This window comes from Caretta caretta, chromosome 1 (genome assembly GCF_965140235.1).
Source record: "Caretta caretta isolate rCarCar2 chromosome 1, rCarCar1.hap1, whole genome shotgun sequence".
Taxonomy (NCBI): domain Eukaryota; kingdom Metazoa; phylum Chordata; order Testudines; family Cheloniidae; genus Caretta; species Caretta caretta.
Window position 1 is genome coordinate 324723446 of NC_134206.1, and position 26594 is coordinate 324750039.

General features: G+C 41.4%; 1 long non-coding RNA gene across 1 annotated transcript; it reads right to left on the reverse strand.

Moving 5' to 3' along the window:
- Nucleotides 1–16748: 16748 nt before the first annotated feature.
- On the reverse strand, nt 16749–26148 carry LOC142070936 (uncharacterized). The gene is made up of 4 exons (XR_012666867.1): nt 26063–26148; nt 25599–25648; nt 22999–23157; nt 16749–16821 (listed from the first exon to the last, which is right to left on the reverse strand). It is a non-coding gene; the product is annotated as an uncharacterized LOC142070936 (long non-coding RNA).
- Between the last annotated feature and the right edge of the window lie 446 nt (nt 26149–26594).

Below are 26594 nucleotides of genomic sequence, written 5' to 3' on the forward strand. Positions count from 1 at the left end.
TAGAGGTCAGTGGGTTTTTGGTATAGGGTGGTGTTAACGTGACCGTCATTTATTTGCACCGTGGTGTCTAGGAAGTGGACCTCCCAGGTAGATTGGTCCAGGCTGAGGTTGATGGTTGGGTGGAAGCTATTGAAATCATGGTGGAATTCTTCCACGGTTTTCTTCCAATGGGTCCAGATGATGAAGATGTCATCAATATAGCATAGGTAGAGAAGGGGCGTGAGTGGACGAGAGCTGAGGAAGCGTTGTTCCAGGTCAGCCATAAAAATGTTGGCATATTGTAGGGCCATGCTGGTGCCCATAGCGGTGCCACTGGTCTGGAGGTATGTATTGTCACCAAATTTGAAATAATTGTGAGTGAGGATAAAGTCACAGAGCTCAGCAACCAGTTGTGCTGTGGCATCATCAGGGATACTGTTCCTGACAGCCTGTATTCCATCTGTGTGGGGGATGTTTGTGTAGAGAGCCTCTACATCCATGGTGACTAGGATGGTGTTTTCTGGAAGATCACCAATGCATTTTAGTTTTCTCAGGAAATCAGTGGTGTCACGGAGATAGCTGGGAGTGCTGGTGGCGTAGGGTCTGAGTAGGGAGTCCAAATATCTGGACAGTCCTTCAGTGAGAGTGCCAATGCCCGAGATGATGGGGCATCCAGGATTTCTGGGTTTGTGGATCTTGGGTAGTAGATAGAATAACCCCGGATGGGGCTCTAAGGGTATGTTGATTTGTTCCTGTGTTAGTGTAGGAAGTATCCTGAGTAGATGGTGCAGTTTCTTAGTGTATCCCTCAGTGGGATCTGAGGAAAGTGGCCTGTAGCATTTGGTATTTGAGAGTTGTCTGGCAGCCTCCTTTTGGTAGTCAGACCTGTTCATGATGACAACAGCACCTCCTTTATTAGCCTCTTTGATTGTAATGTCAGGGTTGTTTCTGAGGCTGTGGATGGCATCGCGTTCTGCACGACTTAGGTTATGAGGCAAGCGATGTTGTTTTTCCACAAATTCTGCCTGTGCACATTGGTGGAAGCATCCTATGTATAGGTCCAGACTGTCATTTCGACCCTCAGGAGGAGTCCACATGGAGTTCTTCTTCTTGTGCTGTTGGTGGGAGGGCATCTGTGTATCAGTGTGCTTTTCAGTGTTATCTTGAAAGTATTCTTTGAGTTGGAGATGGCGAAAGTAGGCTTCCAGATCACCGCAGAACTGTATCATGTTTGTGGGGGTGGCGGGGCAGAAAGAGAGTCCCCAAGATAGGACAGATTCTTCTTCCGGGCTGTGTGTGTAGCTGGATAGATTGACGATATTGCTAGTTGAGTTAGGGGTACTACTGTTGTGGCCCCATGTGGCAGGTAGGATTTTAGACAGCTTACAGTCCTTTTTCCTTTGTAGAGAGGTGAAGTGTGTAATGCAGATCTCCTGTCTTATTTTAGCAAAGTCCGTTTGTATGGAAGGTTGGTTATTTATGAGAGTCTCCAGGTTGGAGATCTCTTTTTTGATGTTTTCCTGTTTGCTGTATAGGAAGTGTCTGTCCCAAATAACCTGAAAGGCTGTATATTTGTGGCAGATACGACAATTTCCTGCAATATCTTTGGACGATCTTATTGTATTAAATTTGTGTGTCATTGTGGCCCAGTGACTGTATGTATGTAATTCCATAAGGGAGGGTGACCACAGCCCTCCAGGAACTAAAAACAGTGTATGGGGTAAATAGGCAAATTCACTCAGGTTGTAACATCTCCAGAAAGGTACCACCATCTGGAGAGACTCACATATATACTGGTTCAAACTGGATTCTTCAGAGCCCAAAGACAGGACTTTTGGCTTAATAGCTTGTGTTTAAACTGACCCCTTCTTTCTAATTGAGCAAACAGACAGAAACTTCCGTCCCGGGGCAGGGGAGAGGCTCAATCCTTCCTGGGAGGAGTTGGAAGAACTTCAGCCAACTAAGTCTCCATAAGACTAATGTGTGATCTCTGGTAAGTTTTTAGCAAGCATATAGGAACTTCTATTGATTTTAGAATATTTTTTCTGTGATGCTTTCCCCTTAGGAATAAACATGCTGGTTTATAAAGAGCCGTGTGGTAAATTATAACTTGGGGCACTTACACTGTTTATAGCCTTTCAGGCGAGAGCAAAGCACAGGCAGCAGCCTGTCTAGGCAATCTGCCTGGCTGGGAATGTAGCAGCATGGACAAAGAATTGTGCAGCCTGGAAAAAACCTGGTCAGGAGGGAGAGAGACGTGGATCTTAACCCAAGAGAGATGATGGCTGAGGAGCCAGGTGCTCAGAGTGGGTGCCCCTTGCCATGGAGGGGGAGTACAGGCAGGCCGGCCATTTGTCTGGTATTCAGTCCTCTTTTTGGGTGGTTTGTTGCTCTTCTAATATTGAGACAAAACCAGAAATGGTTTTGTCTGGTATCAGATGGGGATGGCATTTTTGCACATGCCATCAGGGCAGGGTGGCATGGTCTTCAAAATGGTGTCCTCCATGTGGTGTGACCTTGTGTGTCACCCTACATACAGGTGCAGTTCCCCTGACCTGTGGCATGAATCACCCTTTAAATAGAGGTATTTCCTCTATTTTTCCCCAGACATGTGGGACACGTCTATGAACTGCGGATGCCTACATCTTTCAAATGCCTTCTCCTCTACTAGCCTCCAAACTATTAGAAGCACATGAAGCATTGGGTTGAGAAAAATGAAATAATTTGTGTATGGTTTATGCAATTAATGGTTGTCTTTTATGCATTTCCAATAAGATTTGAGTTTTCCTCTGATGTAAAATATGTTGTCTCTAACTGCTTTGTGTTAATAGTCAATGACATTAAGAATGAGAGCACTTTTCTTCACCCATTTGATCTGATCTCTTGGCTGTTGCTCCATCAGATCTTCCCTAAACCAGAGATGCAAGAAAAGAGAAGCACATAAGAATGGACATACTGGGTCAGACCAAAGCTCCATCTACCCAGTATCCTGTTTTCTGACAGTGGCCAATGCCAGGTGCCCCAGAGGGAACGAACAGAACAGGTAATCATCAAGTGATCCATCCCCTGTTTCCCATTCCCAGCTTCAGGCAAACAGAGATGAGGGACACCATCCCTGCCCATCCCGGCTAATAGCCATCGATGGATCTATCCTCCCTGCATTTATCTAGTTCTTTTTTGAACCCTGTTATAGTCTTGGCCTTCACAACCTCCCCTGGCAAAGAGTTCCATGGGTTGACTGTGCATTGTGTGAAGAAATACTTCCTTTTGTGTGCTTTAAACCAGCTGTCTATTAGTTTCATTTGGTGGCCCCTAGTTCTTGTGTTATGAGAAGGAGTAAATAACACTTACTTATTTAGTTTCTCCACACCAGTCATGATTTTGTAGATCTCTATCATATCCCCCCTTAGTCATCTCTTTTCCAAGCTCAAAAGTCCCAATCTTATTAATCTTTCCTCATATGGAAGCTGTTCCATACCCCTAGTCATTTTTGTTGCCCTTTTCTGAACCCTTTCCAATTCCAATATATCTTTTTTGAGATGGGGCGACCATATCTGCATGCAGCATTCAAGATGTGGGTGTGCCATGGATTTATATAGAGGCAATATGATATTTTCTGTCTTATTTTCTATCCCTTTCTTAATGATTCCCAACATTCTGTTCACTTTTTTGACTGCTACTGCATGAGTGGATGTTTTCAGAGAACTATCCACAATGACTCCAAGATCTCTTTCTTGAGTGGTAACAGCTAATTTAGACCCCCATCATTTTACATGTATAGTTGGGATTATGTTTTCCAATGTGCATTACTTTGCATTTATCAACACTGAATTTCATCTGCAATTTTGTTGCCCAGTCACCCAGTTTGCAAGATCCCTTTGTAGCTCTTCACAGTCTACTTTGGACAAAGTGCTTTTGCAGCATTAATTGATCACACCTCAGAACATCAATGTTAGAAGTTAAGTTTGCTCTATCTGTTTTATAGGTGGGAAAATTGAGGCACAGTGAAATGAGGTGACTTGTTCAAGGTGATGCAGTAGAGATGGGATTAGAACTCAGGTTATCAGATCCCTATTCCTGTAGTCTAACCACTAGACAGTGCTGACTCTGATATGGTCAGAATGTTTATTCTTGATAGCAGCGTGTTGGACACACACACTCACTCACTCACACTCTCTCTCTCTCTATGTATATAGTATCATCTATTCTCCATTCTGTTTATCTCTGTTTTCAATGTAATCCAGATGGAGAAAAGGGCTGAAGTTTCCTTTCAAAGGGCTTGTCTTCACTACCGGGGTAAGTCAACCTATGTTACGCTACTCCAGCTAGGGGAATAATGTAGCTGGAGTTGACGTAGCTTAGGTCGACTTACCTCGGTGTCTTCACTGCACTGCGATGATGGGAGATGCTCTCTGGTCAACTTACCTTACTCTTCTTGGGGAGTTGGAGTACCGGAGTCGACTGGAAAGTACTCTGCTTTCAATTTAGCAGGTTTTCACTAGACCGGCTAAATCAACACCCGCTGCATCGACTGCAGCAGCATCGATCTCTTGGTAGTGACGACAAGCCCGAAGTAACCTGTGGATGAAGGAAAATGTGTCTTCCCTTTAATTTTGCTTCTTTAGCATGTCTAAAGAATATCTGGATGCAGGGACCTGGGGTGGGGGTTGCTTTGTTTAGTTACAAAAAAATAATTATATGATTTTTAAGATAGATGTTTAGGTTTTTTCTATGGATTAATAGAGAACTAATAGGATTATAACATCACAAGTATGGTACCAAGGAAAGTTGAAAGGGGAAGGGATATTTTTCAGTAAAACTTTAAAACTCTTTGGCCTAGCTGCTCTGCTGGTGAGTGCAGCAGAGGGACCTTAGAGAGCCAGTTACAGACTCTTGTTCCTCAGCTTTGTATACCAGCTCTGGCAGAGATCAAATCAACCTGGGGGGCTGCTCTAAACTCTTCTAGTTGGTAGTAGCTCCCAATCAGCCCTCTGCCAGCAGGGGACAACCAGAGTGCAGTCCCGTCCCCAATATACCTCTGACATGTCCCTTATGCAGGGGCTGCAGAGGAGGGGCATAGGAACCAACTGTATACCTGCTGAAGATTCCTCCACACCAGCTGATGAGATGTGTCTGCTTTCCATTCCCCGTCTGGTGCACCCTGAAGATTCCCTACTGCTTTTTAATAGCACTATGTTAAAGCACACCAGCAGGGTCTAAACAGACCAATTAATGCACAACATATTAGGGTGGTTTCAGGGCCGGCCCACAACATTTTGGAACCTGAGGCAGGGAACTCAAATGACGCGCCCATGCCACCTTGCTTGGGCCAAAACTTTGAAAGGTCTCAATTCTGCTTTCTTCCTGTTCTACTTCTCTCATGGTACTGCTCTGCTACCTACCCCAATGAAGGAGAACTAACAACTTAAAATGCCTTGTTCAAAAATTGTAAGTAAAACTTAACTTTCAAACGCCTGAACAGCAAATGTAACTTTTCTTGTCTGCATAGTGAACACTGGCATTTTTATCTGTTTGAATAATCAAAGTGGCGTTTTCTGTGCCTTCTTGGTTGCAAAGATTTGAACTGCTTCCTGCTGAAAGTCCACAATCTGGGCCAGCTCATGCTCTGTTGAGATGGTTACAAGGCCGACCAGCCTCTCCTGTGTCATTGTGGAGTGTAGATGTGTTTTTATTAACTTCAGGTTGGAGAAGCTGCATTCTCCACTGGTTTCAGAGTAACAGCCGTGTTAGTCTGTATTCGCAAAAAGAAAAGGAGTACTTGTGGCACCTTAGAGACTAACCAATTTATTTGAGCATAAGCTTTCATGAGCTACAGCTCACTTCATCGGATGCATACTGTGGAAAGTACAGAAGATCTTTTTATACACACAAACCATGAAAAAATGGGTGTTTACCACTACAAAAGGTTTTCTCTCCCCCCACCCCACTCTCCTGCTGGTAATAGCTTATCTAAAGTGATCACTCTCCACTGGCAACTGTTACAGGAAGTATTAGAAGTATGTGCAAAGCAACAAGAGCATTTGGAAAAAGGATGGTCATCTTATTTGTGCACATACATTCCAGAACAGCCTTTGGAGTTGATCCTGCTGAAATGTATCTTGAAAGGGCTTTCAGTTCATTACCTAAATCACTTGCATCAATATCGCACATGTCATCATGTGTCAATACTGTCTCTAGTGCCCTGCATTGCTGGTGTAGGTCTTCTTCAGATATAGTGAGGAGTTTTGGAATATCATACAACATCCCAAATATACTGCTGTGTTCCTTGAACTGCATGAAACATTCTTCAACAGATTGTATTGCACTATCTAGCACCTGGTTAAAGAATTCAACTTTGAATTGTTGTTTGGGGTCTCTTATGGGATTATATCCCGTGCCTCGTAATCAAAATGTCTTCTTCTTCGGTGACTCTTGTATTCTTGAATGGGTGGGAAAATAGCTTCAGCGTGAAGTTCCTCTGCCAACTTCTGTGTACTCTTCAGAACGTTTTGAAATCCCTCATCTGACTGGTAAGACTGTAGGTATGACTTTGCTTTGTCCAATTGTTCCATTTCTCCAGATATATCAAGGTCAACACCTTGGAGTCTCTTGCTTAAAACATTTATTTCAAACAGTATGTCATGCCACACACTAAGCCACACAGAAATTTGAAGTTATGTATGTTTCTGGTGATTCCATTTCCCTCTGCCACTGTTCTCCCACGAACAGTTCCTGTCATAGCGTTATCCTCCATAATGGCAACTATGGCATCATCTATCTTCCCAATTTGGTGTTTGATAGGCTTTATTGCCTCCACTCGACTTTCCCATTGTGTGGAACTCAGTGGTTTCAGTGCCAGAGAGGATGTTCCCAGATGTTGCTTCAAAATTTGCCATCGATGAGTTGATGCAAGGAAAAGTACATAGATTCTTTGAATTACATTAAAAAATTCAGCAGCCTCACTAGAGCTGATGCTGCATCGCTGACCACCAAGTTCAATGAATGAGAACTGCATGGGATAAAAAAAGCTCAAAGGTTTAACTCTCAGATCCGTGTCTGCACTCCTCTGTTCTTTCCTCTCATGTTGGCAGCATTATCGTAGCCCTGACCTCTCATGTCAGCTATCGCAATTCCTATATCTTCTAGCTTTTTAAGAAACACGTTTGTCATACCAGCTCCTGTAGTGTCATCAGTGTCAATAAATTCTAGAAAATGCTCTCTGACCGTCACCATTGCAGGGACATTTTCACTAGGTTCTGTTGTTGTTACAAAATGCACCATTAAAGTTATTTGTTACATATGGCTGATGTCAGTGTGCAGTCCAGAATAACAGAGTAATATCTTGCTGACTTCAGATCTGCCACAATCTTCTGTTTGACTTTTGTTACCAATAACTGTATGATCTCATTGTGAATTGTTTTTCCAAGGTAGTGGTGTGTGTACATTTCTTGGGTGGTGACTCTTCTTAGATGATCCTGGAGTACAGCATCAAACTGAGCCATCAGCTCCACAATTTTAAGGAAGTTTCCATTGTTTGGCACATACAGCTGATCTGAAGTGCCACGCAGTGCTAGGTTTTGGGTAGCGAGCATTCTCACAATGGCAATGAGCCTTTTCAGAACATTTTGTCAGTAAAGAGACTGATGCAATCTTCTCCTGATGCTGATCATCTAGGGTGGCCTTTAACCTTAGTCTCATCTCAAGCTCTTTCCACCTATGGAATACTCTCTTGTGATTTGCTGCCTTCTCATGGCATGCCAGTTTTCTAGCCAGATTTTTCCAGTCCTTTGTTCCTGTAGAACCCAATGTGGCTGGAACATTAGACTGAAAGAGTTTGCAACAAAAACAGTATGCAGCATTCTGGTTTTTTGAATACATAAGCCATGGCCTCTCCACTTTGTCACCATTGGGGATTTCTTGCCAGTAATGTGTTGGATGGAAACTTCTATTTTCATTGTCTTTGGGGAACATGAAGTTTTTCACTTGCTGTGGCCCATGCAGTACAAGGAAGTCCCTCAGGCTACTGCTCCAGTGGGTCTACAGTCCTGGATCATCTAGACTAAAGGAACTAAACTCAGCAGCAGCTGTTTCTTGCACCTCCACCACACTCTTCTCTGATCTACACTTTTCTTCAGGAATGTGCATGGTTACATCCATTTGAGATGGAGATATGGATGCTGCAGTAGCTGCCAGGTCACCTGCACTCTGACTAACTAGAAGATCAGGCATCTCCTCACCACTCACATCCTCACTGGGGCCGGAAGGCTCACCGTGAACATTTGTGTCTCAGGAGAGCTCCTTCCTGCTTAGATAGAAAAGCTTCTTTTGTTTTCTTTCTTGTTCTGAATGCTGCCGCAGAAGTGTTTTCTTCTTTCACTTATGACTGCTGTTCTGAGCTAGCTATAGTGTCTCTCAACACTCAATTGAAGGGGACAAATAAGCAGGCTGGTAGCAGGGCCAGAGTGAGGGAAGATATCAGTGTCTTAAGGGCCTACCTGGCTACTACTACTTCAGTTGACTGCTGGTTCTCTTCAAGTGAGTTCAGGGAAGCAGCAAGAAACAGGAAGTTCCCTGAGAAGCTGGTGTTAATCAGTCCAAGCTCCTGAGGGTGCTAGAGAGGTAAATAAGAGGCTCCTCCTCCTCTCTCTCCCTGTACCTCCTGCTGCTTTCTGTTATTCCCTCTCACCTTTTCTCCTGCCTGCCTGCTATGTCTCTTGTGCCCTCCTTCCTCCAGCACAGCACTCCACCATCTCTGTGCATCTAAAGCTGAGAGAATAGTTCAGTGGTTTGCTAAACCCAGGGTTGTGAGTTCAATCCTTGAGGGGGCCATTTAGGGATCTGGGGCAAAAACTGGGGAGGGTTGGACTAGATGATCTCCTGAGGTCCCTTCCAACCCTGATATTCTATGATTCTAATACATATGCACCAGCAGCAGACACAATTTTCTACATTTCTGGGTCCTAGTGCCCACCCCCCAGTCTGGCACCTGAGACGGCCGCCTCAGTTCACCTCATGGTAAGGCCAGCCCTGGGTGGTTTAGAAATCACATCCCCATAAATTGCATTACCGCACTGTGTAGACCAGTCCTAAAAAGGTGATTTGGCCTTCTAATCCAGCCAAAAATTCTCCTTTCTAACTGTCCAAAAGAAAATTAGAAATTATACAAGCTTAATTATTTACTTACAAAGGGTTTATCTGTCAGGATATTTTCACATCACCAATCCAAACTAGTTTTACACTCATCCAGATCTCTCTAGAATTTTTCTCCCTGCCCAATTTCCTTTCACCCAGCAGAGAGGCCTTTTTTGATGAGTCCCTGGGGAATATCTGCTGTTTCTGTGGAATCTGCTGTCTGGGAGAGATCCCGCCCATCTAATGGGGAACTTATTATTTTCACAACTTTTCCTGCCTCAGTTTCCACAGGTACATTCTCAGGTTTTGGGGCTACCATGCTGAAATCCTGTTGCCCTGACTCCTCCTCAGATGGTCCTTATAGATAACTGAGTTTAGTCCTGTGTCCTGAACTCCACTTCGTATGTTCAAGTCAGTATTGTATTGGGTTCCTCTCAAGGTTTATCCCGCTTAGAGTGCCTATTTTTATTTTTCCTATAATTGTGGAACCACACCAGGTCCCCTCTTTTTAAAGTTTTCCTGTATGACCTTACATCATCGTCCTTTCATTTTATCACAGTCCATCCTGGGCATACAGACCCTCATGCTGGTTTGGCAACTAAAGGGTAAATAGGAAAACTGACTGATTGCTCTCTTGGGGCTGATTGGTGGCCTCACAACTGCTGTATAGGTGCAAGGGTGAAGGACAGGGCAGCTGCCAGAGATGGAGGAACTTCAGAGAGGAGACCCCTTCAGCAGACTGGCAAGGAGCTGCCAGGGAAGCCTGGCTTCCAGAGAATGAGAACCAGAACAAGAGTCTGCGAAATGCCTAGAGAGGAGGTGAGGTAGGAAGCCACTCAAGGAGCAATAAGGGACTGGAAGAAACTGGTTCTAGCTGCCTCAAATAAGATCACTGAGTTGGAACCCATTGGTGTGGATGGGCCTGGGTGCCCCTACCACCTCTAATGCAAGGCATAATAAAGACTTGGGAGCAAGAAAAGGCCCTACCCCAAGGAACCTAGCACTGTCTACCCTCCGCAAGGGTCACAGGACCCCTGACTATTACCCCAAAAGGGCTGACTATTAGGGGCCCTACCAGAAGACTGGAGTCATAACAAGAAATAGACACAGGACTAAATGATTGACAGCGTAAAGGGAAGAAATTGAGTCAACGGTGTAGCACCCTACTCAGCAAAGATGGTTCCCACTGGTGAAGGCAGCCTCCGACAAAGTCTAACCTCAATTTTTTTCTAGCAAAGGTGTGAACTTTTCAGTTCTGGATTGTCGAGATTCTACAAAGTCCAAAGGGTTCAAATTCCTGTGTTCATCTTCAGGAACTTCATACAAGAGGTTTGACCAAAACAGGAGAGATGCTAGAATTGCACACACCTGTTCAAACAATTTGGGTTCAAATGGATTTGTGTGTAATTTCACCCTCAACCACAAATCAGGTGAAGAGTTCATTGGCCAGGACCTCAGCCACTGTCACAGCCTCTTGGTTCATCATTGGGTAAACTTCAGGACCCAAGTAGTTCATAGCAATCAGAAGATATTGATTGCCTGACTCTGTCTCAGGCAGAGGCCAAAACACATCAACAGCAATGTGCTCCATTGTTGTGCTCATGAGCTATTGCTGCATAGGGGCTCACCCTGTGTTAGGGGGATCCTTCTTCGCAATCCAAGCATCACATTTCCTATGCCAGTTTTCTACATTCTGCCTTTATTTTATCCAACAGAAATTCTCTAAGGTTTTTCCAGTCCCAAAATATCCATCAGTTCTGAAATCACGACAACCTCAGAAACTCCCTTTTTAATATATTTGATACAACCAGCAGATACCTGGCCTGATCATCTGTTTGTTTTTCCATCTCCTGTACAATTTTATTTTTAATTTCCAAGTTTTCCAATAATCACCAGAAAGCTTTTGTTGTGGTATTCTGAGGGGAGACAGAAGAGGCACTTTGAGTCTTCAAGATTGATAGGAATAGCTCCTTTGCAAGAACAGCAGGTCTTGAATCTGAAGAACTTGGTCTCTGCCATGTCTAGGGGAGTGCTGCGTCTGGAGGCACCATGTGGACTTGAAAAAAATCTATGTTTTAAAATGCCAATGGATTAAAGTAATAAAACTAACTTCTCTAATTATCCAACGAGAGAGATGAATTGCACAGTGCACAGAGATGAGGACAATGCAATTACACGTTCTGTCTCACAGCCATGTAAGAAAGAAAGAACTGGAGAGTGGCTGCGTCTACGGAGGGCAGCTCCAATGGGCATGCATAGTGCAAGTGCTGCTCCAATGGATGCACACAGTGCTCCAGTGGACACTGCTGCTCAAAAGATTCCAATCTCATAGGCACAGGGGATATGCACACCAGAGTGGAATACACGTGCAGTCACTTGACGAAAAACCATAGTAACTTCTGTATGTTGTGGTAGCTTTCCAGGAAAGGAAGGATGGGCTGTGGTTGAGACCTGATTTGACACCCAGGGGCATGTTAGTCACTAAAGTTCTTACGGACCTGAAGCAGAGCTGTTTGTTTGCTGAATGTTTCTCACAAGCAGGAAATAGTAACCAACAAACAAATGGTTACAAATAGTAACCATTGCAAAATGCAAGCCAATGGCACCAGTATACGCTAGCATAGAAGGAAATTACAAGGGGAAAGGGGTGAGCTCCCAGAGTGTCTATTGGACTGGTTGCAGCACAGCTATATATTTAGATGATGGGCAACAGAACAGTCGAACAGACTTTCTAGTTGGGAAAGATTGGTACTGGGGGAAATTGACCTTGTGGCAAATTGCCAGCACTACTATCATGGTCCTGCGCTTTCTCTTCTTGTGGGTGGGGGGGATATAAGGCGCCTTTTCTCACCCCTGATCTGGGGAATCAGCTGTCCCACTAGTATCCCAGAGAAGGGGAGTGGAGAGGAAGGGAAGCGGGCCTGCCCTCTACTCTGGGTCCCAGCCCAGGAGTCCTAGGGATAGCGGCAAATCACTTGAACTAGCGATTCCTTCCCTTGGGCTACTTCCCTCTCTGGACCTTCAGCTTGTGGGGCTTCCTGCCCTCTGTCTGCTTGGGACAGGTTTCTCCCAACCCCTTGTGTCTGTGGAGTCCCTCTGCTCTGCACAAGCTGGGTTTCCCTTTACCTAGGGTCTTGGTCTTCTGGCCCGCCACAGCACTTCTCCGAACTCTCCTCTGCTTCCCTCCAAACTGCTCTCCTTCAAACTGCTCTCTGCTCCAATACCAAACCACTCTGCTTCAACTCCTCCAATTGTCTGATTAAAGCAGGGTTTTTTTTTTTTAATCAGGTGACTGGCTTCAGGTGCTCTAATTGGCTTCAGGTGCTCTAATTAATCTATAGGAACCTCTCTTCCCTCTACAGGGAATAAGGCTCTCATCATCCTGGGGCTTACATGTCTCCCCTCTATCACCCTCCTGCTGCCCTCTGGCCATGCTGTATCACACCTATTAAACGTTTACCCACAGCACACCGTTTACCCATAGCAAAATGGAAAGAGGCCTTACAGGTCATTGAAGAAATGTACCAGGAAGACATAACTGAGCCTTCAGTCAATCCTTGGGCCTCACTCATAGTTCTGGTTAAGAAAAAAATAGCAGCATCAGATTCTGTGTAGACTGTAGAAAATTAAACATACTACTTGAATGAATTCTTATCCATTACCACAAATAGAACATACCCTGGATGTGTAACAGGTTCAGTTTTGGATCCGAAGTGGGTAGTGGAAGTGTATACACAGAATCAGATTATGATGTCTGGTGACAATTTAAAGTGATGGTTTTTGGCTTGTCCAATGCTGCTGCCGTATTTAAGAGGCTAATGGAGAGAATATTGCATGGCAGGCCTCTCTTAGCCTTGGGGTTATACCTACATTATATATCATGGTAATGTTGAAAACCTTTGGACAGGAACTGATACAGTGACAAATTTAAGGCAGCCAATCTGAATTTGAACCCAAAGAAATGTGAAGTGTTTCAAAGAGAGATACTTTTCCTCAGACATACAATCAATCAATCAGTGAGGGGGGAATTTGTATTGACAAAAAGAAAACTGAGGCTTTGAAAGGGGTTTTGAAAATGGACACAGATGCTAGTGCTTATGGTTTGGGGGCACTATTGGATTTGAGAGGGTGGTGACTTATTACTGCAGAAGTCTAAGTCTGAGCTATGATGTACATATACCACACAAGTGCCGTATATGCTTCTCCTTTTCAAAAAGGACTCAGATGTCCAGAGGGGCTTGTATGAAGGGCTTCTTCAGCACCAGGTGACAAAACTACTCCATCAGCCCAGACTACTGCTCAGAGTCTCTGGTAAACCAACAGGCCACATGAGACTCCAAAACCCATTTGGCATCAAGGAAATCCCATTCCGCCAGAACCTCCTTAACATCTTCATCCCAATCCTCTGAAGAGAGAGGACGGAAGGAGGATTGCTCTTGCAGTAACTGCAGATACAGATCTTCTACAGCAAATGGTCACCAGCCAACCTCTGCAAAAATCTCTAGATGCCAGCAACACATCCAGTACTGGCAATCAAAGGTTGAATCATCCAGCACCAAGACAGCCAGTACTGAAGCCAGCAACACAAGGGTGCTCTTTGGATTGCCCCACACTGATGCTGGAAGTCCTGATCCCAACAGAGTACGGTCAGACTGAGACTTTCATCTACAGTACCAAAAGCCTCAACACTGCCATTCTCCATCCTGGGTTGTTTCAGATAGGGGAGAAATTTGATGATGGAGTCAAGTATTTGTTTGATGTAGTCCTGTTTATTTACAAAGAATGTAAATAAAGTGCTGTTTTCCTGAAGACAGAAGGAAGCAAAGGAGACAGTTTCTTTGCTTACAGTTCCAGGCCTCTCTCCAGCCAGCACTCTAACCAAAAGCTCTCTCCTTTTACCTTTTTCTTAAGGTCATGCTACAAATGCTTCCCTGAGCTTCTTTGCTGCCTTCTCTGTTTCTGTCATGTTTTTCCTGCTTCTTGTTCACATATGCAGCTCTATCAAACAGTATCCAGCCTCCTGTGTTTGCATTCAGCCTCCAGTCAAACCTCTCTACCCACATTGCTCAGATTCCTAACCAGCCCTGCAAATGGTCAGTTTTGGGTGGTGACTTCTATTCTTTCAGCTATCAGTTCCAAAAATTGCTTTTTACATTTATCCTGAATAAAGGGCAGCTGTTATGCCCACCAGCTCCAACAAGATTTCACCGAACCCCCAGCATAGCAAAATCCTTCTTCACTGCATCACAATATTCTTTAAATATGCAAGTTACACACATCCTTAAATACCTACCTGAATCAGGAACAGAGGAAAAATCAAGGCTGATAGAGGCTATTATGATGAACTAATCTACGTTACCACTAGTATAAAATTTCAGCCACTACTGCATAAAGATTCTATATGGAAGCGTACTGTAACTCAGTACTACTGATTGGAGGGGAACCAATTATCTGGAGAAACTGGAATGAGAATGCCTATTAATACTGCTTCAATTAATTTGGTGTTACACTTTTAAGAAGTTGGAGTTCAAGTTGACAATTTTCAAACTTTTAAAAACTCAGTTCCGGCAGCATCTGTGATTAAAACATCTAATAGTAAACTAGTTTGGTCCTCATGCTTTCGTAGCTACAGATGTACTAAAATTCATCCAGGACATTATATCTTGCAATACACCAGCAGAACCTATGTCTCATTAATTCAATTTAATATTGACACATTTCAATCAGTGTGAACAGAGGGTGTGGGAATTATGCAGCGGAATGTTATAGACTACAATAAAAAGTTTCTATCGACTTATAGCTCCGTTTGATCCAGCAAGGGAAAAAACCACATACACACTCTCCCTCTCTTTCTTTCTCCCTCTCTCTCTCCTGGACCCTATCCTGTCAGTGTCCCTCTGTATAAAGTGGACATCAGCAACAGATCAAATGTTCAAGATACAGGGGCACCCTAGGCATGAAAACTATTGCATATGTTATGGACTACTCAAATTATAGAATTCTGAAAGGAGAATTAATTTTATGATAGGATGTGATATTGCTTTCTACCAGAGGTGGGTTTTTTTTTGTTTGTTTTTATTGTGGGTAGCTGGGAATGCCTTACCATTAGAATTAAAACTAATGATCTCAATGAAAATAGTTCCTTCAAGCTGCATCAATGATGAAAAGAATGGTCTTTCAATACTGGTAATAAGAAACTTCACAATTAGAAATACCTACAATGGGCTTAGTAATATAGTGGCTCTCAACAGAAGAACTTGCAAATGAAGAGAACTACTAACATTTAACGATATTACGTCTTCATGGTGGAAATGTCTGCTTAACAAAACATTGAAAAGAAGATGTCAGTATTCCTCTCTCTGTTTGGTAACTAATGGGTTTTTTAAAAGTACATAAAATCTCTGACCCCATGCTGTGTGTGCCACTGTCTAGGTTGTGGCTATAAGCAGCAGTAGGGGCATTGACCGGTTGTCACTGTGAGGGGTTCCCTAATAATGCAAAAAGTATCCATAGAAAATCATATGGGATTTCTTCCCCAGAAACTGAAAAATAACATTGGAACTCCCCACAGCCCTCCCTAAAGTTTTATATGACTTCTCACTATGCTTGTAGCTATCTACTCAACTGTATAGCCCAGATTCTTCATGGTGTCTGTGCTGAACTCAGTGCAATTCAGGACAGTGGGAAGGGAGGCAAAGGTGGTGTCATGCAACAATTATGGTCTTCAGATTCTGGGGTGTGTTTCGGGTTTAGAGTGTATCCCTGCCTGGCCAGGGAAAAGTATAGTGTCTGGTAGAAGCTAGTGCAGCCATGCCCACAGCCTCAAGGGTTGATTAATCAGCCAAAAAGAACTGGAGTACAAAGTTGCTCCAGCCACTCTCCCATCCCTTGACTATCTTTATGTCAGGGACTGAAAGGTAGGTGGAGTACAGCCACTATTCCAGTTGTATTCCCCCTGGTAATTCCCCTTACAAAACAGGACTATCTAAGTAGCTGGTTAAGCTGACTTTCCAGTTGGTTAGTGAGTGCATAATGGTGCAAAACAACCAGAGCAGGGGCTCCAGAACCGGATCCTACATCGTTAAGGATGGTGTAGAAGACAATAGAATGAACACTTTTATAGGTCAAGATCTGTGAATAGTCATTTCAGTCTGTGATGACAGCAATGTTCCTTGTCTTCTCAGTTACTACAGGGTTCCATCTATCTAGTTAAACTGGTTATATTTGTAATATTCTTTTTAATCCCAATTTTTGTTATATTTATGATGGGCAGAGAGAGATTCCAAGATCCTGCACCCTTTTAAGGTTCATGGTAAAGCTCCCATTGACTTCAGTAGCGCAGGATTGAGCTTCAAAAGAGGGAGGACTTTTTCCAGGCTTGTTTTCTTCTATGTCGATATGCAATAGTTTGAGGTAGTTTTTGACTGTTACTGAATTGTCTATAATCTTAGTATTCCTGTAATTGAAGAATAGTTGAATTAAAAGCATAAAATAGTTATTTACATCCCACTAACCTATTATGGTATTAAAAAATACATCAGGAACGTAAGCAACAAAAACTGATTTTTTTTTATTTTGACATTAAAATCAGAATGACATCAAAATTTGAGATTCATTTATGTTGAATTACACAAGTATTTCCTTAATATTCTACTGAAGTATAATGTTCAGCTCCTCAGTAAGTGGTAAAGAAATCTGTAGGGTGAGTTTCTGTTGAAAAAGTGAAACAAATGTAATTAAGAAATGTATGCTAAATTAATATAAAGACCAGCTCCAAATCTGAAACAAGAATATAAGTTTGAGTAGAGACTGCCATAAGACCCTTCACTTGACCTTACAGGTAAGACTCAGTCGAGACAAACTGGACATAAGTTCTGAAGAGAAGTCCCTACATTCCTTAGTACTTTGGTGGAAATTCTGCCGATAAATTAATAAAACAAATCATATGTGAAAATTAAAAATCAAATCGGAGTAGTAGTCCCAATGCTAATTTGATACTAAATTTAATTTATTTTATGCTGTCTCCTTATTTTCAATTTCCATTTTGCCACAGATTCTTATCTTTAGGTTTCAGAAGCAACAACCCATTATGATAAATGGGGGAAATTCATACTCAGACTTTTTTTTTTCCAGGTTCCCTACAAATCTGAGTGCACATTACTGCATTAATCTTGAACATGTCAAACCAAGTGTAATCTCTGCAACTATGAGAGCTAGAAACAATCTTTTTTAAAATGAAAGATAAGAATCTCCAGCCCAATTGTACATGAAGGGATGAATTCTGTGGCAAATTCTGTAGCCTGAGAATAAAGGGGTTGCCTCGAAGCACTTCAACATTTATAATTTTGTATGAGGTCATCCAACAATAAATTTTACATATTCCTGCTGATATTTTATGTACAACAGTATTATCATCGTACTATAGTAGGAGTAGTGCCTAAATTTATCAAGGATAGTTCTATACAAGCTCTTAACTTATATCTTGATTTTAGTAAGCCTTTTTGACATTGTCCCGCATGACATTCTCATAAGCAAATAAGGGAAATGTGGTCTGTATAAAAGGGAAATTAATATAAGGTGGGAGCACAACTGGTTGAGTATGGTCTTTCAAAGAGTAGTTATCAATAGTTCACTGTCAAACTGGGAGTGGGTATCTAGTGGAGCCCCACATGGGGCAGTCCTGCGTTCGGTACTATTTAATGGATAATGGGTGCCACGTTTTAGAAAAAGATGTGGACAAACCGGAGAGAGTCCAGAGGACAGCAACAAAAATGATAAAAGGTTTAGAAAATATGAAAAAAAAACTTGACATGTTCAGTCTTGAGAAAAGAAGACTCAGGGGAGACCTGATAACAGTCTTCAAATATGTTAAGAGCTGTTATGCAGAAAACAGTGATCAATTGTTCTCCATATCCATTTTAGCTGTAGTGAGCTTAATCTGTAGCAAGGGAGATTTAAGTTAGATATTAGGAAAACTTTCTAACTATAAGAGTCATTAAATTCTGGAATAGGCTTTCAAGGGTAGTTGTGGAACCCACATTGTTGGAGGTTTTGAAGAACAGGTTGGATGAACACCTGTCAGTTGTGGCCTGCATTTGTCCTGCCTCAGCACAAAGGACTAGATCTGATGACTGCTTGAGGTCCCTTCCAGCCTTCTACGTTTCTGTGAGTCTTAACAAGTGCAAAACCCTCTCCTTGCAGTATTCCAAAAGAATCTGATCCACCCCTTTCTCCTAGAGAGGGCTGGATCCAGCCAAAATAAGCTTCAGCAGCCACCATTCATGGAAGTTATGGAGCTTCCTGAACTACCTAGCCTGAAGATTTATCCAACTCCCACAAAGCATACAACAGTAACAAGAGGAAGGCTCTAAGACTGGCTCTAAGCAGCCCTAATACAAAACCAAGTAGCCCCCAACAAAGTGATCCATGTCAAAGAGAAAGAAGGACCTTCCTACTCTCAGGTCATTTTTGTTTATAATTCAACCCAGCTAGCAGAACCCCTCCATCATTCATCCTGCACCCATTACATGGGAATTTCTACAGCTCTTAAGGTGTAATATTCCTGTGGGCTGCTGTACAGCTTTAGATGTGTGGGGGTAGGAAATGGTAAACAGTCCTAAGAATTAGAAATAGTGGAATACAGGAGATGGGGAGTTCATTACACACTAAACAAATTGTTGTTGATTTTCTTCCAGAATAAAATGTAAAGAATCTGTTTTAAAATGTGAAAAAAGAGATGCATAATTATAGTGACACAGACCATGCCACAGAACCGCAAACTGTAAATAACCAGGGTCAAATCCTGAGAGGCAGCCAATGGTTAACTTCAATGGGAGTTGCACATGCACAGCACAACTAATGATTTTGTCCATGATATTTTTCCAGAACCTCATTGTTCTGCCAGGTACAATATTTCCCTACTTTTCATCGCTTTTTTACCAAGAAATCTGTATATAAATAGAAGTTTTCTTCTCCATAATCTGCCTGTTCCTCCTGATTAATTCATCCATTAAAGCTGCAGATCAGTGTTTGTAATATCATACATCATATAAAGGCATCTCTGATAATGAATTCTGTGAAATCACAAATGTTGGATCACAGCATCACCAAATGAATGAGCTAGGAGGAAGAGGCTGATTATTAAGTACTGTAAACTGTTTCTATTTATATACAAATACATTAGGGCTGTTGTGTGTATTCAGACACAGCCCATAGTAAAAGGCACTGCAGAGGCAAAATTCTTTTCTGAATTCTCGAGTGCACAGAGGAAGCATGCTTCCTGCTACATCCCCTCAATCTCAAGGAGTATAGTTTAATCCCTCTGCCATGCAGGTTCCATTCTAAGTGCAAGGATAGCAATTGTGCCTCGTTCTTAGGCAAACCATACAAAGGCTCCTGTACACTGACACCCATGTCAAGTCCTGGCATATCTGTGCATTTGCAATCAGTAACAGTATAGTCCTTGTAGGATACAGAAGTAACCTGTACAGGTCTTGGAACAGATCTATTTTTTCCTTCCATCATGCTCTTTTAAAGTTGTTTTCACTGCTATTGTTCAGAAATACTGTTCTGTGAAAAGGTATTCCTCATACCAGACTGCTAATTTGAGAAGCCTTTCTTAATTATTAGAAAGGTAAATTAGGAGAAGGTGAATAGGTAAATTAGGAGAAGTAAAGCTTGTAACATGAAAACAGGAGTTGAACATTCAACCATATTGAATCAATACTCCACAAAAGCTGCAGTTCATATTTACTAGTTTTTTCTTATCAACTGGAATTTCTTTCAGCCTTTCCCATACACAACCCCTCCCTGAGTATGAATTATTTATGTTTCTAATAGCAAGTACCGCTTCTTTATTCTTGCACAGCGTATCGTATTTTAACAGTGTCTCAGGACCGTGAGAAAGTAGTGAGGTCTGCGCCTGTTTTTGTTTGTTTTTAAATACACTGGTTGTAAGTTTCTTAGAACTCCAAAACTGTGAATTTACTCTGAGTTTTCCATAGTAGAAACAGCCCTAATCAACTGCACAAGGCTGATGGCAAAGATGTGATGGATCTCTGGCTGGGAGAAACATATTCTGCTGTTTTAAAGTACCAGATGGTTCAATTAATGTAATTTTTGTGGGGTTGGAGACTTTGCTACCACCTGCTGTGGGGGTTATTCCTTGTATTCCTTGTTATTTTAAATAATTGTTAGGGCAGTGAGATCTGGGGTAGCTGCCTTGTTTGTGTTTAAAAAGAAAAAAGAATTATTTTGTAACAACTTTTGACATCTTTGTTGATCTCTTTTTAAGTTTTCATCTGTTTCCATGCTGTCATACTACGGGCTTGCTTGACTGGTTCCTTCCAAGCATATTTCTATGGAGTTTATTCTCCTCTCCCACTCCCCATTAAAGTTTGTGTTGCTTTCAGCTTATTCAGACACAGTTCTGCTGTTAAAACATTTCCTTTGAGGGGATTCTGATTACAGTTATTTACGACATTTTCCTCTAAAAGTGAGTTATCCATTTTTCTTCAAAGCAGAAACTTATTCTCTAAGTTTGTTTGTTCAATTGATTTCTTCAGTAAGATGGTATTAGAAACAAATGCATGTAATGGGTTTCATATCTTGATTACATGTGAACTTAAATTATTAAGTCAGATAAGTGGTGTAACATAGCAAAAACACTGTATCCGTTGCTTGATGATTTGACTCTCTCTCTTTGATAGGAGTAAGCCCTTAGAGACACCTCTTTTTACCTCCACCAATGAAGAACTATGGGGAAAATTTGGGCACCATACACCGCTTGCCAAATGCAAAGCCCAGCTCTGCAGGGTGTTTGGGGATGGAGCATAGGTGGGGAGGTTACCAGAGTGGGAGGATCTACCACTGTGCTGATCCTCCTGTTCTTTCCCCTGTGGAGAAGGAGGCTAAGGACACAGAGGATACTCCGATTATTGGGAGTAGCCTTGGTTTCTCTTTCACAGCCAAAGGGAGGATTCCTCCATCCTCTACTTGTGGATCTCCCTAGAGACCTAGATGAGACACTCTTCTTTGGGCACTGGGTTTACCACTTAGCATACTATGGTAGTTACAGCTTGAATCACAGCTGATATTAAAACAAATTCATTTATAAAATAAACATCTTAAATAGAATCATAGAAATGTAGGACTGGAAGGGACCTTAATAATAGTTCATCTAGCTCAGTTCCCTGCCCTGAATCAGGACTAAGTGTTTCTAGACCATCCCTGACAGTATTTCTAGACCATAACCTGTTCTGAAAATCCTCCAGTGACAGAGATTCCACAACCGCCCTAGGTAATTTGTTCCAGTGCTTAACTACCTTGACAGTTAGGCAGCTCTTCCTAATGCCTACCCAAATCTCCCTTGCCACAATTTAAGTCCATTACTTCTTATCCTGTCCTCAGCGGTTGAGGAGAACAAATTTAGCACCCTCCTCTTAACAACGATTTTTTACATACTTGAAGACTGTTATGTCCCCTGCTCTCTGGCTTCTCTTCTCCAGAAGAAACAAACCCAGTTTTTTCAATCTTTCCTTGTATGTCATGTTTTATAGACCTTTTATCATTTTTGTTGCTGTCCTCTGGACTTTCTCCAATTTGTCCACATCTTTCCCAAAGTGCAGTACCCAGAACTGAACATAATACTCCAGTTGAGATGTTAGCAGTGCTGAGTAGAGTGGAAAGATTACTTCTTGGGTCTTGGTTAAAACACTCCTGATAAACATCCCAGAATGATGTTCACTTTTTTGCAACAGTGTTACCTTGTTCACTCATATTTAGCTTGTGATCCATTATAACCCCCAGATCCTTGTCAGCAGTACTCCTTCCTAGACAGTCATTTACCATTTGTATTTGTGCCATTGATTATTTCTTCTTAACTGTAGTACTTTGCATTTTTCCTTATTGATTTTCATCCTATTTATTTCAGACCATTTCTCCAGTTAGTCAAGATCATTTTGAATTCTAATCCCATCCTCCAAAGCACTTGCAACCACTCCCAGCTTGGTATCATCTGCAAATTTTATAAGTATACTCTCTTTGCCATTGTCCAAATAATTTATGAAGACATTGAATAGAACCAGCCCCAGGTTTGCATGTGAAAATAGGAAATTAACTATATCCATTTTTCTTGGACATTCTGGGCACTCATTTTTGATAAAATATCTGAAACATAAATAGCTGCTAAATAACATTGTGGCAGATTTTCCCATGCTGTTGGAATAATATAACACAACAGTAGCAACTAACATTTCTCCATAGCTCTAAGTATGGTGTGACTATCATAATACTGTAATAACTTGTGGGGATTTGTCATTTTATCACCGTTTTATAAACCTGGAAATGTAGGCTTGTGTAAGTGATAGACACAAAATTAGAGAGACAAGGTAGGTAATATTTTATTGGACCAACTTCTGTTGGAAGAAGGTACAAGCTTTCAAGCTGCATAAGGCTCTTCTTCAGGTCTGGGGAAGGAAGCAGACTTTTCCCTGACCTGAAGAAGAGCTCTGTGTAGCTTGAAAGCTTGTACCTTCTTCCAACAGAAGTTGGTCCAATAAAAGATATTACCTCACCTACCTTGTCTTTCTCATATCCTGACCATTTACAACACAGCTAAAAACACAGCAGACAGAAAACTAGACAGATGTGTGAGTAATGACGAGAGATACATTTTCCTACAAATTTTCCTACATTCCTCCTAGGCAACATAACCCAAAAAAGTCTTCCATTCTTTAGTTAACCTCATACTCTGCTGTACAAAAATCTGATCTCCAGTAATTTTTTTAAAGAAACAGGACATGAATAGGAAACTATTAGAATTGTTGATCGGGTTTGGGAAAAAGCATATGAAAAATCATTTTCATAATTTGTCAGCACAACTCTTACCCCATTTTCCTGATACTGTAAGTCCTCGCCACGGATGACATTTCCGTTCAAAACAAAAGCATTAGGTCTTGAAGTCACACCAAGAACCTGAACTGTGTTGTATATCAGAGAATCAACTCCACGGTAGCCATTTTTAACAATCTTTGTCCTCATTTGGCCCTATAATAATTCAGAAGAAGGAATTTTAGATTAATAGTAACTTGTTGGAAATTATTTGAATACTTGTTCTATTGTTGTATCTCATTGTTTTACTCCATACATAAAGTATACAAATTTTAAAAATAGAAAGGTGAAGAATTGTAATAGTGGACACATTCGGTTTCATATAGAATAAGATTTTGCATATAATTAAAAACCAGCAAAATAAGAAACAAAATAAATATTTACAGTACATATATGTAATCTTCTTGCACCTCGTTGTGTTATTTTTGTAGCACTGATTCTAATACCCCACTCAGATATTACATTGGCAGGTGCAGTACCAGAATCTAGACAAGTAGTTTAAGGCAAGTGTAGCAGTTATTTACAATATACATGAACTGTTTTCCAGTGAAAGTTTTCTGTGTACATTTGGTAGCATATATTTAATCTGATATTTTTATTATCATAATAGTGCAACTTCTGCTACAAACCTTTTAGTCATCATATTTCACAACTTTGAAGACATTGAGGAACCCTATAGTTTCTAGGGAGCTGTGTTTCCTAGACTTGTAATATTGTATACTTGTAACCAAGAAGGCTTTAAACTACTTAAATGAAAATATAAATTTTGCGGACTAACTCTGAAGTCCTTACTTGGGCAAAACTCCTTAATGAGTCCCGAGGAAGTGCTGCAGGATCAAGACCTTTATTTGTAAGTAAATATTTTGACAATTGAAAGTAGAGAGAAAGTTTGTTTTTATTTTTATAAATGTTCCATTAGAATTAGATGAGATGGAATTATGCATCAGTAGTGTCTTATATATATAGGAATATAAAGCATACACTGAGGGCTCTCATATGTTTTAATGTCACACATCAGTCATACATTTGTAATGTAGAATGACTTTTTTTTTTTACTTCAATATACTGGTAATAAAAACTTGACATTGGAGGTTACCAGAATACAGAGAGGGATTTCAGACAAAATCAAATATGAGCAATGAGAAATGGAAGCATCACTAAGTCAACAATCATATTTGCACAAATCCCAATTTAATATAAAACTGTTTGCTCTTTTTCTGTAGTCTGCCTACAGTAAATTGCTAAATACAGAATACAGAAAACTGAAGTAATTTTTTTCGTCTTTTACACCCAGTGAAAATGCCATTTTTCTTAAGACAACAAGATAAAAGAAGTGGAATTGTTCTCAGTGCATTCAGAGAAAAAAGAATTAGATAATGAACCTTAAACGCTGGGCAGCATTTGCTGTAATACACAAGGAAAGAGCTGATCCCACTCTATTTACAAAAATACCCATCAATTTATTATAATCTGCTATTACTATTAGAAGGAATAATTCTAAGAACAGTATCACCCTTGCAAATTAAATATAATTTAATTCCTCCAAGTAACTTCTACTGATGGCAAACTTTGGGGAATGTATGATCTGAAAACCATTCACAATGTAGATTCAAGTAGAGGCTAGGTTATTTTCCCCATTTTCTGAATTATTTAAGTCTTCACCAATATATGTGGTTTGTCTTAAATATTTCCTCCTAGAGACTGAATTATAGATATGTAATGGGGTTTACAAACTACGTATTGAGCATGGGCAGAAGGGAAAGGAGAATCTTTCCTCCTTATAATCAAACAGGTTGATCACGCCCACCCCCCAGAAACTCAATAGGTGCCAGAACTGCCAATCATGGAGACAGGCAACCAGAGCTGGGACGAATAGAGAAAATAAGACCTGCTATAAAGGTGAGAGACCAAAGAAGGAGAAGGAGGCAGAAAGGACTGACATAGCAAAGGGGCAACAGCCCTGTGCCAGGCTGCCTCTGAGAAAGCAACCAGGAGACAGGAAGAGATTGCAAGCCCTGGACTTGAAATGCTCATAGGCTCCATTTTTAAACACAGTGAGACTGAGCCTTTGCTTCTAGAGCTGCATGTATCAGCATTTCAGACACTAAGTGGTTCTCAGAAAGATTTAGTGGAAAACCATTCACAAGAACAATCACAGTGCAGGGAGTACTGAATAGATGACAGCATGGAACTCGCTGAGTTTCCGACTGCACCCGCATGGGAAAGAAGGTTAAAAAGATGCAGGCATCTCCTGCAGGTCAGAGTAACACCTCCTTTCACCCAGCAGCCAGAAGTAAGCAGGTGGATGTGGGGAAGGAGATTGCCTGCCTCCCTCCCAGCAGCTGTGGCTGGGGAAAAAGGTGCTGGGGGAAAAGGAGGAGAGGTGAAAAATGTATTGTCAGGGTCATCTCATGATGTCCAATCAATACACTATATATCCTGGTGGCACGACATGACACAAATATGGCAATGCACTATAACAATGTGATTATTTTGTAGCTGTCTCTAATTTTGTTTGACAAAGTGGCTCACCAACTTCAGATGTGGAATATCAAAGTTATTCAAAGATAAGTAACAAAATACTTGTTGCTACTTACTTCACTGAATGTATATTTGGCCAAGAAATAGACTTCCTTTTCGATAGAATCTGTCAAAACACAGGATTCATGATATTAAGATATACAGAGTTGAATTTTGTAGTAGCCAGCAAATAAGAACAGACAGACTTTTGGACTGACTGTTCAAATGCTACCTATACATCTTCAGTTCTTCTGCAATAATCTAAGGTAATTTCATAGGAAGTTGAAACCTAATTACTATCTTTTTATTCCTGATGTGCTTGTTCTGATCTCACACCTGTGTTATATGAGTGTAGTGCCATTGACTTCAGTAGCATCACTCATGATTTGCACCAGTGTAAGATCAGGATCAATTTTCCTGTCACTTACACCAATATAAATCAGGAGTAACTCCAGCTAAATCAATGGAGTCACACTGGTGAAAAATTGATATGAGGACAGTCAGGCCCCCTGACTGTTTTGCAGTAGCGTGACAAACATACCAATAGAATCACCATCATCCCAGAAGAGGGACCCAGAGGCTTCTCCTTGTTCATCCAGAGCAATTATAAGTCCAAATGGATTCAGACGGCTGATGAGAAATTCAATGAGAAGGATCAATCAATATGGAGGTACTTTTTCTCCTTCTCAAAGTTCACAGTAAAACTAGAAATGTTGTAATTTCTACAAATTATTAAATCAGATTTTACAACAATAAAAAGAGACCAGAATGTCCACATGCTCACAGAGATGGATCCTTTGCTGGAGCTGAGGATGAAGACGACACCAGGTATCCTTCTGTGATGGAGGGGACCTCTCTCAGAAACACTGCTGAGGACAAAACCCTCCCTACTTTGGCTGCTTTGATGTGCCAGTTATCAGGTAGCCTGAGGGATGACTTTGCTCCCCAAGGCTCAGTTTGGCTGCTGCATCGTGTGTTGTGGTGTGTACCAGTTTCCTGTCCCACCTGGTCTTTATATTGGCTTTTGAGTGTTTCAGGCATGGTCAAATATTTCTTGGTCTGTGTTTGTCTGG